Source organism: Schistocerca nitens, chromosome 6 (assembly GCF_023898315.1).
Source record: "Schistocerca nitens isolate TAMUIC-IGC-003100 chromosome 6, iqSchNite1.1, whole genome shotgun sequence".
Classification (NCBI taxonomy): Eukaryota; Metazoa; Arthropoda; class Insecta; order Orthoptera; family Acrididae; genus Schistocerca; species Schistocerca nitens.
Window position 1 is genome coordinate 435,787,588 of NC_064619.1, and position 10,902 is coordinate 435,798,489.

The window sequence follows — 10,902 nt, forward strand, 5'->3', positions numbered from 1 at the left end:
AATTGCAACGCAGTGTAATTCGCGTGTGAAGTTCAGAATATCTTCCAGTAGTTGCTTTGTCACTACTTTGTGAGTAAAGTGGAACCACGTGTTGGTCAATAACTCTAACTAAGATCATCAATCTTAAATGCGAATGTGCGTGAGATTATAACGTCTCGTCTTGACAATATTTTTCAATATAGCAACTTTTCTTTATGTTAAACCCATGTGGGGTGTACTTTGTGAGACCAGTACCACGTACTTATACAATTGTTTGACCCATCTGGTTAATAGTAAGACGATAGCAACCAGTTCGAGGTTTTTCTTTTGTAAATTGCGTTTCGATGTAATTTATTTTAATTTTCAAAATTATTGTGGAGTTACACTCTTTGTGTAAACTAAGTTGACCACGTGAGGCATGTGGTGTAAGCATCATAGTAGCCCTCAGCTATTCTTTTCGGGAACATTTCACAGAGAGTTAGTATGAATTTAGTATACCAGTCTGTGCTAATCTCATGACGGACAGGATTGCGCTACGAACGTAACTTCTTTGGGTGAAAATTGAATCGGTTGGTTGTGGTTAATTTCCTCTTGCATATGTTTCAACGTTCTTTGTGTGTTATTTTATGAATGCAGTGTTGTATGCAGTCTCCCAATCTTGGCTCCATATTTGATGTGTTCTGTAAGATTACAAACTCACATTTTCACAATCCTAAATAAGGCACCAGTTTAGTTATGAATCAAGTTTAATATGCTGAAATTTCAATGATCAATGTTAAAATAAATTTCCAAATATAAACTGATTTATTTCTTTTTATTTAAATTCTCTTTTATATATATATATATATATATATATATATATATATATATATATATATATATATATATATATATATATATATATATATATATATCACTGGTTGTCGTATGACTATTAAAAGATTATAATTAATGTTAGTCTGGTTGGGAATTTGGTAAGCTAGACTGGATACCTGGTGAAACAGTTACGCAGTAATGCAAGGTTAACTTCCCCAGACAGCTCAGAGCTTTTAAACCGCTTTTATTGTCTATCAGCACCGCTTTCATAACAAATTAAAGCAACAACATTACAGTGAACCACCTTAGAAATGGCAGGTGAATTTTAACGTGTTTTATTCATGTAATGATTGCTGCTGACTAATAATAAAAAACTGGTTATTCGTGTGTACATTGGTCGACTGTATGATTACACTTAAGTCTAAGGATATGGTTCTAAAATGGACGTGATGGTCTGAAAATAATAGCCACAAAGAAATGACTATTATTGCAGCTGTGACGAGTAGATTGTGACATCATTTTATATGTTTAAAATTCGGTCAATAATAGCGCGAATACTGAAAATCAAATTTTGGGAGCTCAGAAAGCCAACCGGCAACTGGTGCCGTGTTCTGGGTTCCGTCAGAGTCGCTTACTAATATACGAATGCTGGAACTTAAATAGTGGCAACTATTTATTCACAACCGACACAAAAGAGTTACATGTTTGCACCTGTCAGTGTCCTTCCAGCGTTGCGTACAACCCGTTACCAGCGATGTGAAAGGCGTAGTATACCGTTAGCAAAGCCTGTTCTGTTGATGGTGCGAATGGAGCGGTCTAATGTTATGGTGATTCTCGTGTACGACTGTGATGATGTTACCCTTACGCATTACGTTACTCCACGGCAGACCGTCAATGCACAGTATTACTATCAGTTTTTGGTGCGTCACCTGCGACCAGCTTTGCAAAAGAAGCGGGGATACTTTCTTCCCAACCCACCCATCATTTTGCACGACAATGCGCGGGCGCATAAAGCGTAAGCTGTGGCTGCTCTGTTCGGTCGATGAGACTGGGAAGAACTGGACCATCCACCATACTCCCCGGACTTAAGTCCTTGTGACTTTTATTTGATTCCAGAGATGAAGGAACCACTTCGTGGCATTTGCTTCAGAACTGTTCCGGAGATTCGATAGGCAGTAGACCGCTCCATTCGCACCATCAACAGCACAGGTCTGCTAATGGTATACTACGACTTCCACATCGCTGGCAACGGGTTCTACACAACGCTGGTGGCTACTTTGAAGGACAGTAACAGATGCAAACATGCAACTCTTTTGTATCGGTTGTGAAAAAATAGTTGCCACTATTTAAGTTCTTACCCTCGTACTTAGCATTTTATTTAAATGGCCACGTGCTTTTTAGTATTAGCTGTCATATGGTTGTGAAATAGTGGTCGATAATCGTTATACAGAAATTAGGTACATATTTGGAACGCTCTTCAGCAGCGAATCTGTTTCATTCTGCATTATGATAAGCCTTCTCCATATCTACGAGTGCAATGAATGTTCTCTAATTTTCCTAAACATGCCCTCTACAGTGCTAAAAGTGCTTCTCCAGTGCCCATGCCTACCTTAAAATCAAACTGGTCCTCCTCCAATTGCCGGCCGCGGTGGCCGTGCGGTTCTACGCGCTGCAGTCCGAAACCGCGGGACTGCTACGGTCGCAGGTTCGAATCCTGCCTCGGGCATGGATGTGTGTGATGTCCTTAGGTTAGTTAGGTTTAAGTAGTTCTAAGTTGTAGGGGACTGATGACCTAAGATGTTAAGTCCCATAGTGCTCAGAGCCATTTGAACCATTTGAACCTCCTCCAATTTACTTTCAGTTTTCTACTCCCATGAAGTACTGTTGTGAAAATTCTTGATACATGTGATATTAGACGCACTGTGTGGTAATTTTCACATCAGTCCACTAGTGATTTCTCATGAAGAGAAACATTTTTTTCAAAATATGACCCAGCTTCCCCAATTACACAAACTTTATTCAATAGCTTGCATAGTTCTTGCGCTGCCATTTCGAATCTTGCCTCCAAGTGTTCCGTGATGTTTCATCATGTGGGCATTTGTTCCTTCCGCTCCGGAAAAGACTTGTAAACTTCTAGCACTTCATCTTATTGCAACATGTCCTCATTTTCAAGTGACCGATATCTCTTGAGCAACTACAAAATCTTTTATTTGCCGTCCTTTGAGCTCCCCCCATAGTGCCACCCATGTAAATAAATCAAAATTACATACAACTGAAACATGCAACAAAGAAAATTGATACAACGACACAAATTTATAAAACTGCTATAACTGAAATTTGTAAGTCATGTAATTGCCACCCAGGTACATCTGATGTTGATATAAAATTATAAAACAGATACAGCTGATGATATAACACAGAGACAAAACATACTGAAATAACATAAAGGGACTGCATAAGATTTTTCAGTTTCGATTACTTCATATATCACTTTTCGCTTCCGATAAGAAGGAGTAAAGGGCTATTACTGAAAAATCTATAGCTGCTATCAGTCTGGGCGGAAATCTTGATAAATCGTTTCGTTACTAACATTTTTATGTCAGGTGCAGACAGGGAATGGACCCAAAAATGTATGATTTGTGTCTTCCATTTCACGATCATCCTGAAGCTGAAGTGGTGTTATGGCTATGTGTTGTAAGTGCTCTGCGAAGTAGCGATGGTGTTACTTCAGTCTCGCTATTGTAACTGTGAACTTCAGTTACCATGGGAGTCCATGATACAAAGGACTGGTGTTAGTGGACTGTTTGTATTGGGTTGATTCATAATTTCATAGAGTTTTGCCATAAATTAAATAAATACAATACACGTAACGGATGCTTTAGTCATCAATAATATATTCACCTTCACTGTTTACAACAGATTGCCAACGCTGGGGTAACTACTCGATTCCGCGACTGTATAAATCACGTGGTTTTGAGGGAAAAAATTCGTCGAGCCATGTTCGGAGTGAATTTTCATCCGGAAAGGAGGTTCCTATAGGGTTGTTGGATGGAGAGCGGAAAAGACAAAAATCTGAAGGCTCAAGGTTAATTGAATACGGTGGGTGCGGAATGACTTGCCAGCTCAACTCCACTTCAGGCCGTCTTCTTGGTCGTTGTTCTTGGATTGCGTCTACAAGACGGATCAGTTGTTGATAATAAATGTCACCAGAGGTGGTTGCACTTCCGGGAAGCAGATCGTAGTACACAACACCGTCGCTGTTCCACCACATGCTTAACATTATCTTCTGTGGATGCTTTTTGTTTGGATTCAACCATTCCTTTTTTCCCACTTGTTAGCAAAAAGACACCATTTTTCATCATCAGCAACGATACAGGATAGGAATGGACGGTGTTGTTCACGAGACAGCTGATAAACAGCAAGCAGGCATGCACATATGGTCACCCAGTGATTTTTATGACTTTGGCTTAGAGCATGTGCTAGACATGAGCCCGATTTTTGAACCTTCCCCATTGCATGCTAACGTCTCTCGATGTTTCATCACGTTTGCCAGCTCTCGAGTACACAGATCTGGGTCATTGCGGATTAATGAGTTAAAAAGTTCTTCGAACTCAGCACGTCTTCCTGATCGGGGAGAGTCAGCGTCAAAACGACGCTCCATAAAACGAGAAAACCCTTTTCTTGCCGTGCTCTGTGCACTGGCTTTATCTTCGTGCACGGCGCAAATGTTTCTGGCTGCCTCCGCTGCCGTCAGCCCTCTATTGAACTGAAACAGAAGAATATGACGGAAATGTTCAGATTTCTCCACTTGGCACTCCATTGTCTAGCGTTCACAGCTCCACTCGCTATCTCCAAACGTCAAAATGACAATATTTAATCTCAAACGGCAACAGTGAACTACAAATGAAACTTGACAATTGATAAATAAACCATTAGCAACCAGAATACCGAAATGCAAAACAAAAACGCTTCTGATTTATGCACCAACCTAATATCTTCTTGTCTTAACAATCAGAGGAGGAGGAGGAGATTAGTGTTTAACGTCCCGTCGACAACGAGGTCATTAGAGACGGAGCACAAGCTCGGATTAGGGAAGGATGGGGAAGGAAATCGGCCGTGCCCTTTCAAAGGAACCATCCCGGCATTTGCCTGAAGTGATCTAGGGAAATCACGGAAAACCTAAATCAGGATCGCCGGACGCGGGATTGAACCGTCGTCCTCCCGAATGCAAGTCCACTGTGCTAACCACTGCGCCACCTCGCTCGGTTTAACAATCAGAAATACCCCAACTTCCTGGCTGCCTGTTCTCAGCCATACAGCTCCCCAACTTTTGCGTCGTGAAGCTGCTCTCAAGCGGAAGTTTACAAACATAGCAGGTGATCCTCACCTCCATATAAATGAGAACTTTCCTGTACTCAGTAAAAATAGACTTCGCTCTCGTGACCCACCTCCGTGAAGTGCCAAATCTCTGGTGGACAACGGAGCAACAACAGCAGACCGAAGAAATATGGCATCTACAGCTACATCTACATGGATACTCTGCAAATTACATGGAAGTGGCTGGCAGAGGGTTCATGCAACCACCTTCGCAATTTTTTTTTATTTTTAATGTGTGTGAAATCTTATGGGACTTAACTGCTAAGGTCATCAGTCCCTAAGCTTACACACTACTTAACCTAAATTATCCTAACGAAAAACACACACACCTTCGCATTTCTCGATTATTGCAATCTAGTATAGCGCGTGGAAAGAATGAACACCCATATCTTTCCGTACGAGCTATGATTTCCCTTATTTTATCGTGGTGATCGTTCCTCCCTATGTAGGTCGGTGTCAACAAAATATTTTCGCATTCGGAGAAGAAATTTGGTGATTGGAATTTCGTGAGAAGATTCCGTCGCAACGAAAAACGCTTTTCTTTTAATGATTTCCAGCTCAAATCCTGTATCATTTCTGTGACACTCTCTCCCATATTTCCCGATAGTACAAAACTTGCTGCCTTTCTTTGAACTTTTTCGATGTACTCCGTGTCCTATCTGGTAAGGATCCCACACCGCGCAGCAGTATTCTAAAAGAGGACGGACAAGGGTAGTGTAGGGAGTCTCTTTAGTAGATCTGTTACATTTTCTAAGTGTCCTGCCAATAAAACGCAGACTTTGGTTAGCCTTCCCCACAACATGTTCTATGTGTTCCTTCCGATTTAAGTTGTTCATAATTGTAATACCTAGGTATTTAGTTGAATTTACGGCTTTTAGATTAGACTGATTTATCGTGTAACGGAAGTTTAACGATTTCCTTTTAGCACATGTGGATGACCTCACACTTTACGTTATTTAGGGTTAACTGCCGCTTTTCGCACCATTGAGATATCTTTTCTAAATCGTTTTGCAGTTGGTTTTGATCTTCTGATGACTTTATTAGTCGATAAACGACAACGTCATCTGCAAACAACCGAAGACGGCCACTAATATTGTCTTCCAAATCGTTTATATAGATAAGGAACAGCAAAGGGCCTATAATACTACCTTGGGGAACACCAGAAATCACTTCTCTTTTACTCGATGACTTTCCGTCAGTTACTACGAACTGTGACCTCTCTGACAGGAAATCACAAATCCAGTCACATAACTGAGACGATATTCAATAAGCACGCAATTTCACTACGGGCCACTTGTGTGACACAGTGTCAAAAGCCTTCCGAAAATCCAGAAATACAGAACAACAATGGCAGAAGACTCTGCCTCAGAACAGCTGAAAATGCCTTCCGTCTCGACCACGACTCCAGGGTCTGAAAAGCATCGAAAGACCTGGTCTACACACAATAGAATAAGGACAAATAGTGGAAGATGTGCTGACTCAGTGTACAAATGGGGATTAACAACATCGCCCAGCTGTGACTGTGGTGCAGAAGGACAAACTGTGCAGCACATCATACATACATGCCCAAACTGATTCTTTCCTAGTGATACACAGGAGTTTCTGTTAGCAACTAAGGCATCAATTTTTTATGTTCAGCAGTCAGACATAAACCTGTGACCTTCAACGCTTTCTAAATATTGTAAATTAATCAGCATAAATTATGATTTTATTTTCTATGTGTTAAATATCTGTATGTGTGTTGTAAAGAAAATGTATCCTTGTGTTACGTGATGCCAGCTATACGGTAAATAAATGATGCTTGCTTTATTCACGTTTTTCCCTCGCCAGTAGTAATTCATGGAACAGATGGCTTTACCTCGATTTCCCTCATAGTAAGTAAAACCAATGCCTCCCATGGCGCAGCTCTGTCTTTTGGGAGAACCCTGTCCGCTCCTGCGACCGCTACATTCAGCATCCACTGCATCCACAGACACGGCAGGCACCTCACGCGCATGCGCACGCACCGAAGCACGAGGCAGTAAATAGACTCGTCATTTGTTGTTAATCGCTGTGGGCCGGTCATTAGGGGCTGATCAGCGCACGCAGATCACGTTCCCTGCAGCAGGGGCCCCCCAGTAATTACCGCTGCCGTCGTCATGGAACATTGGTCATCGCGCTCGCCTCTCGTCCAGCAGTAACTGGTTCAGACCTCGTCAACGGCCTACTAATTAGCCACGGAAAGTTTTTGGATAGGTAGCTGCTCTAGAAGGAAAGCGCCTGCTTAATAATGAGAAACTTCTGATTGTGAATGAACCATTTTTATAGAACTCGTTGTCCACACGGTGCAGTTCTACTTTAACATCCGTAAACACAGGAACGCCAATAATAATGACTTACGTGCCTGAAATGAAATGTAAACAGTAGTTACATGACGGTACACAAACGATTACAGACTGAGTGTTGAACGTACTTATACAAGCTTTGGGTGTGTATTCCTTAACCCAAAAAAAAAAAAAAAAGAAAGAAAAATGTCCACGTAAGCATATGACCGATAGTCTTTCGTCTTTCAGTTATTACTGAAGCAACATTTTAGAAAAATCTCGTGTCAAAACTGATGTTGTCCACTTGCTTCTACGAGGGTCATTTCATAAATAATGTACAAATTAGCGACATTGCAGAATGAATGACGCATCGAGACTGTTGTTTGTGTCAGATGTGGGACGAGGCTTGCGGAATAAACTCGTACTTTGTTTTCCTTAATAACACGTTTTGTTTTGTAATAAAGGAAGATAGAAACGGCATACTGTGTGTGTCGAGGATCAAATATCGCAATATTATCAGTACTTTACAAAAGGAAAATCCGACCGGCATTCACAGTACTTCAAGCGTAGTCTGCGGTTTCTACATCTACATCTACGTGATTATTCTGCTATTCGCAATAAAGTGCCTGGCAGAGGGTTCAATGAACCACCTTCATGCTGTCTCTCTACCGTTCCACTCTCGAACGGCACTCGGGAAAAACGAGCACTTAAATTTTTCCGTGCGAGCCCTGATTTTTCTTATTTTATCGTGACGATCATTTCTCCCTGTGTAGGTGGTTGCCAACAGAATGTTTTCGCAATCGGAGGAGAAAACTGGTGATTGAAATTTCATGAGAAGAGCCCGTCGCAACGAAAAACGCGATAATACAAAACGAGCTGCCCTTCTTTGTACTTTTTCGATGTCATCCGTCAGTCCCACCTTGTGCGGATCCCACACCGCACAGCAGTGCTCCAGAATAGGGCGGACTAGCGTAGTGTAAGCAGTCTCTTTGGTAGACCTGTTGCACCTTCTAAGTGTTCTGCCAATGAATCGCAGTCTTTGGTTTGCTCTACCCACAATATTATCTATGTGATCGTTTCAATGTAGGTAATTTGTAATTGTAATCCCAAAGTATTTAGTTGAATTTACAGCCCTCAGATTTGTGTTTCCGTTTCTCATTCACCTTAATTTCTTCTTTTCAGGTTACATGAGCCAAAACAACGGCCCAACAGCAGTAAGGCTGAAAAAAATTAACAGATGAACGAAATGTGGAACTTGTGCAGGATATTCTTGAAGAAGATCGTTGTGTAACAGTTGAGATTTCTGAAGCTACAGGGATTGTGATACTAAGTCTGTGTTCTGAAAACGGGAGTTCAACAACAGAGAAATTTCGGCCTGGTTAATCTCTTACCGGCTGAATTCTGAACGGAAATGCAAACAGCTAGACACTGCAGTCTTGTGGAAACAAATATTTGTCATTGAAGGTCAAGGTTTCTTGCAACGAATCGTCGCTGCTGAAGAGACTTCGGTTGGAGACAATTTGTCGGAGTTAGAAAACCACAACCGAATAACTGAAGTCATCAGTCGTCCCCTTCGACGGGCTCGATGAAACATCAGACAAATGTTAATTACTTTTGGTTACCATGGCATCATCTTAACAGAGTAGTTGTATTTAACTTACATGGAGTTTCTATGTATAGAAGTTCTTAGTGAAGCACTATGTAGTTAATCTTTCTTTCATTTCCACTCACAGATGAAGAGTGAGAAATTCTGTTTCGGATGCAGATGAACTATCGCAACACCAGATGGTATGCATGAATGGCCACTCGGGGATACTTTGAAATGAAGAAGTAGATGTCCTAGGAAAGCAAGCATTTCTTTATGGAGCTATAAAATGTGATACACTCCCTCATATGAATATGATGCTCATGCTCCGAAAGCGGTTGTTGTCACACTGGTAAGAGAAATGGTAGACCACCATCTAAAATAAAAGGCAGACACTATGCACTAATTCATCCCACTATTCCAAGAGTATCATGGTGTAACAAGACAAAAACATCGAGGAGCTTCACGATAATTATAGCAACGCTGAAATTCAATCATTGTAAGTGCAACAAACACCACTGTCGGCTCAACTTAAGCGCTACCCCTCAACATGTTGTGAGGTAACGGTTCAGAGTTGGCGGCCACCGCTCGAGTCGCGCGGCAGGGACGAGTTCGTTAGCTTCCGCGTGGTGCCTCACAACGGCCGGAGCACGTGGTCCATCGAGCACGTGGCTGGGAATTCCTTGGTGACGCTGTGCGCCGTGAGGGCCAAAGATGGCGGACTTTGTGAAACCTTAATGGCAGACATTTCACAGTTCGTATACAAATTAATAGTAGCCAAATGAATCATGATACCTCAGAAAGAAACATGTACATTACTATTATTTGCACGACGATTCTGATGGTGTAATCAGATTTTCAATATCTTTATTAGTTTAAAGTTTAGTATCTGACGGTAAATTATACAAGTAACACCCAGCAACGAATTTCCAAAATCTAAAGGCTTCATCCGATTTCGTCGATAGAAGTGTCTTTAGAAAGCCATCAGCGTAAACCTAAATTGATATGAATTGCAGGCATGTAACTTGAATAGTACGTAAGTTATTGGAGGTCAAAGTGGCCGATTACTATCGATCGCATCAGGCCATAAGCACTCCAAAGTTACACGAAAAAACGGTAGCAGCATGCTTATAAATACATTTATTGATCTATGTCTTGGTTTGTATCCGAAATATGCAATTCATGAAGAAAGTGGTCAATTATTTACTGTGATTTAGAAAGCACAGAGACCTTAGGCTACTGGCCTACTTTTGCTTGTTATTGCTTTGATGTGTGTCTATCTAATTTGTTTATGTATTTAATAATGTGTATTAGAGTGTGTTTATGGTCCAGCCGTAGGAATATTTATTTAATTTCAAGTTATTTAAATGTAAATCCAGTATTTGTTATGTGTTTCAATATGTTTGTGAGTGCACATTGGCTTGGAGACATGGAGCGAGCGCTCTAGCCAATCACAGCGCTCGTTAGTAAGAGAGACGTATGGAGGTTGGGGGAGGAGCATCGTTTTCCGGAAAGGACACGAGGTAGTTCGGAAGAGAGCTGGGGGGTACGGGACAGGACACGAAAAGTGCTGGACGGCGCGGCGGACGCACGGTCGCGGCAGAGACTTGGAGAGTGGGGAGCGTTTTGCACGTGGTCGCGGCAGATAGAAATACTTCGGAGTGCCGACTTGTGCACTTGTGAGATTTCCATGGCTTCTACAGTGAAGACGTAGTGTGCGTTTAGAAGTGAATATCTCGCGAGCTGTGTTGTTGTTCGCAACTAATTACGTGCAGTAGGAATCTATTGTTTCCTTGTTATTCAACTTACATTTTATTTAATTGCTGGACCATCGGCACCAAT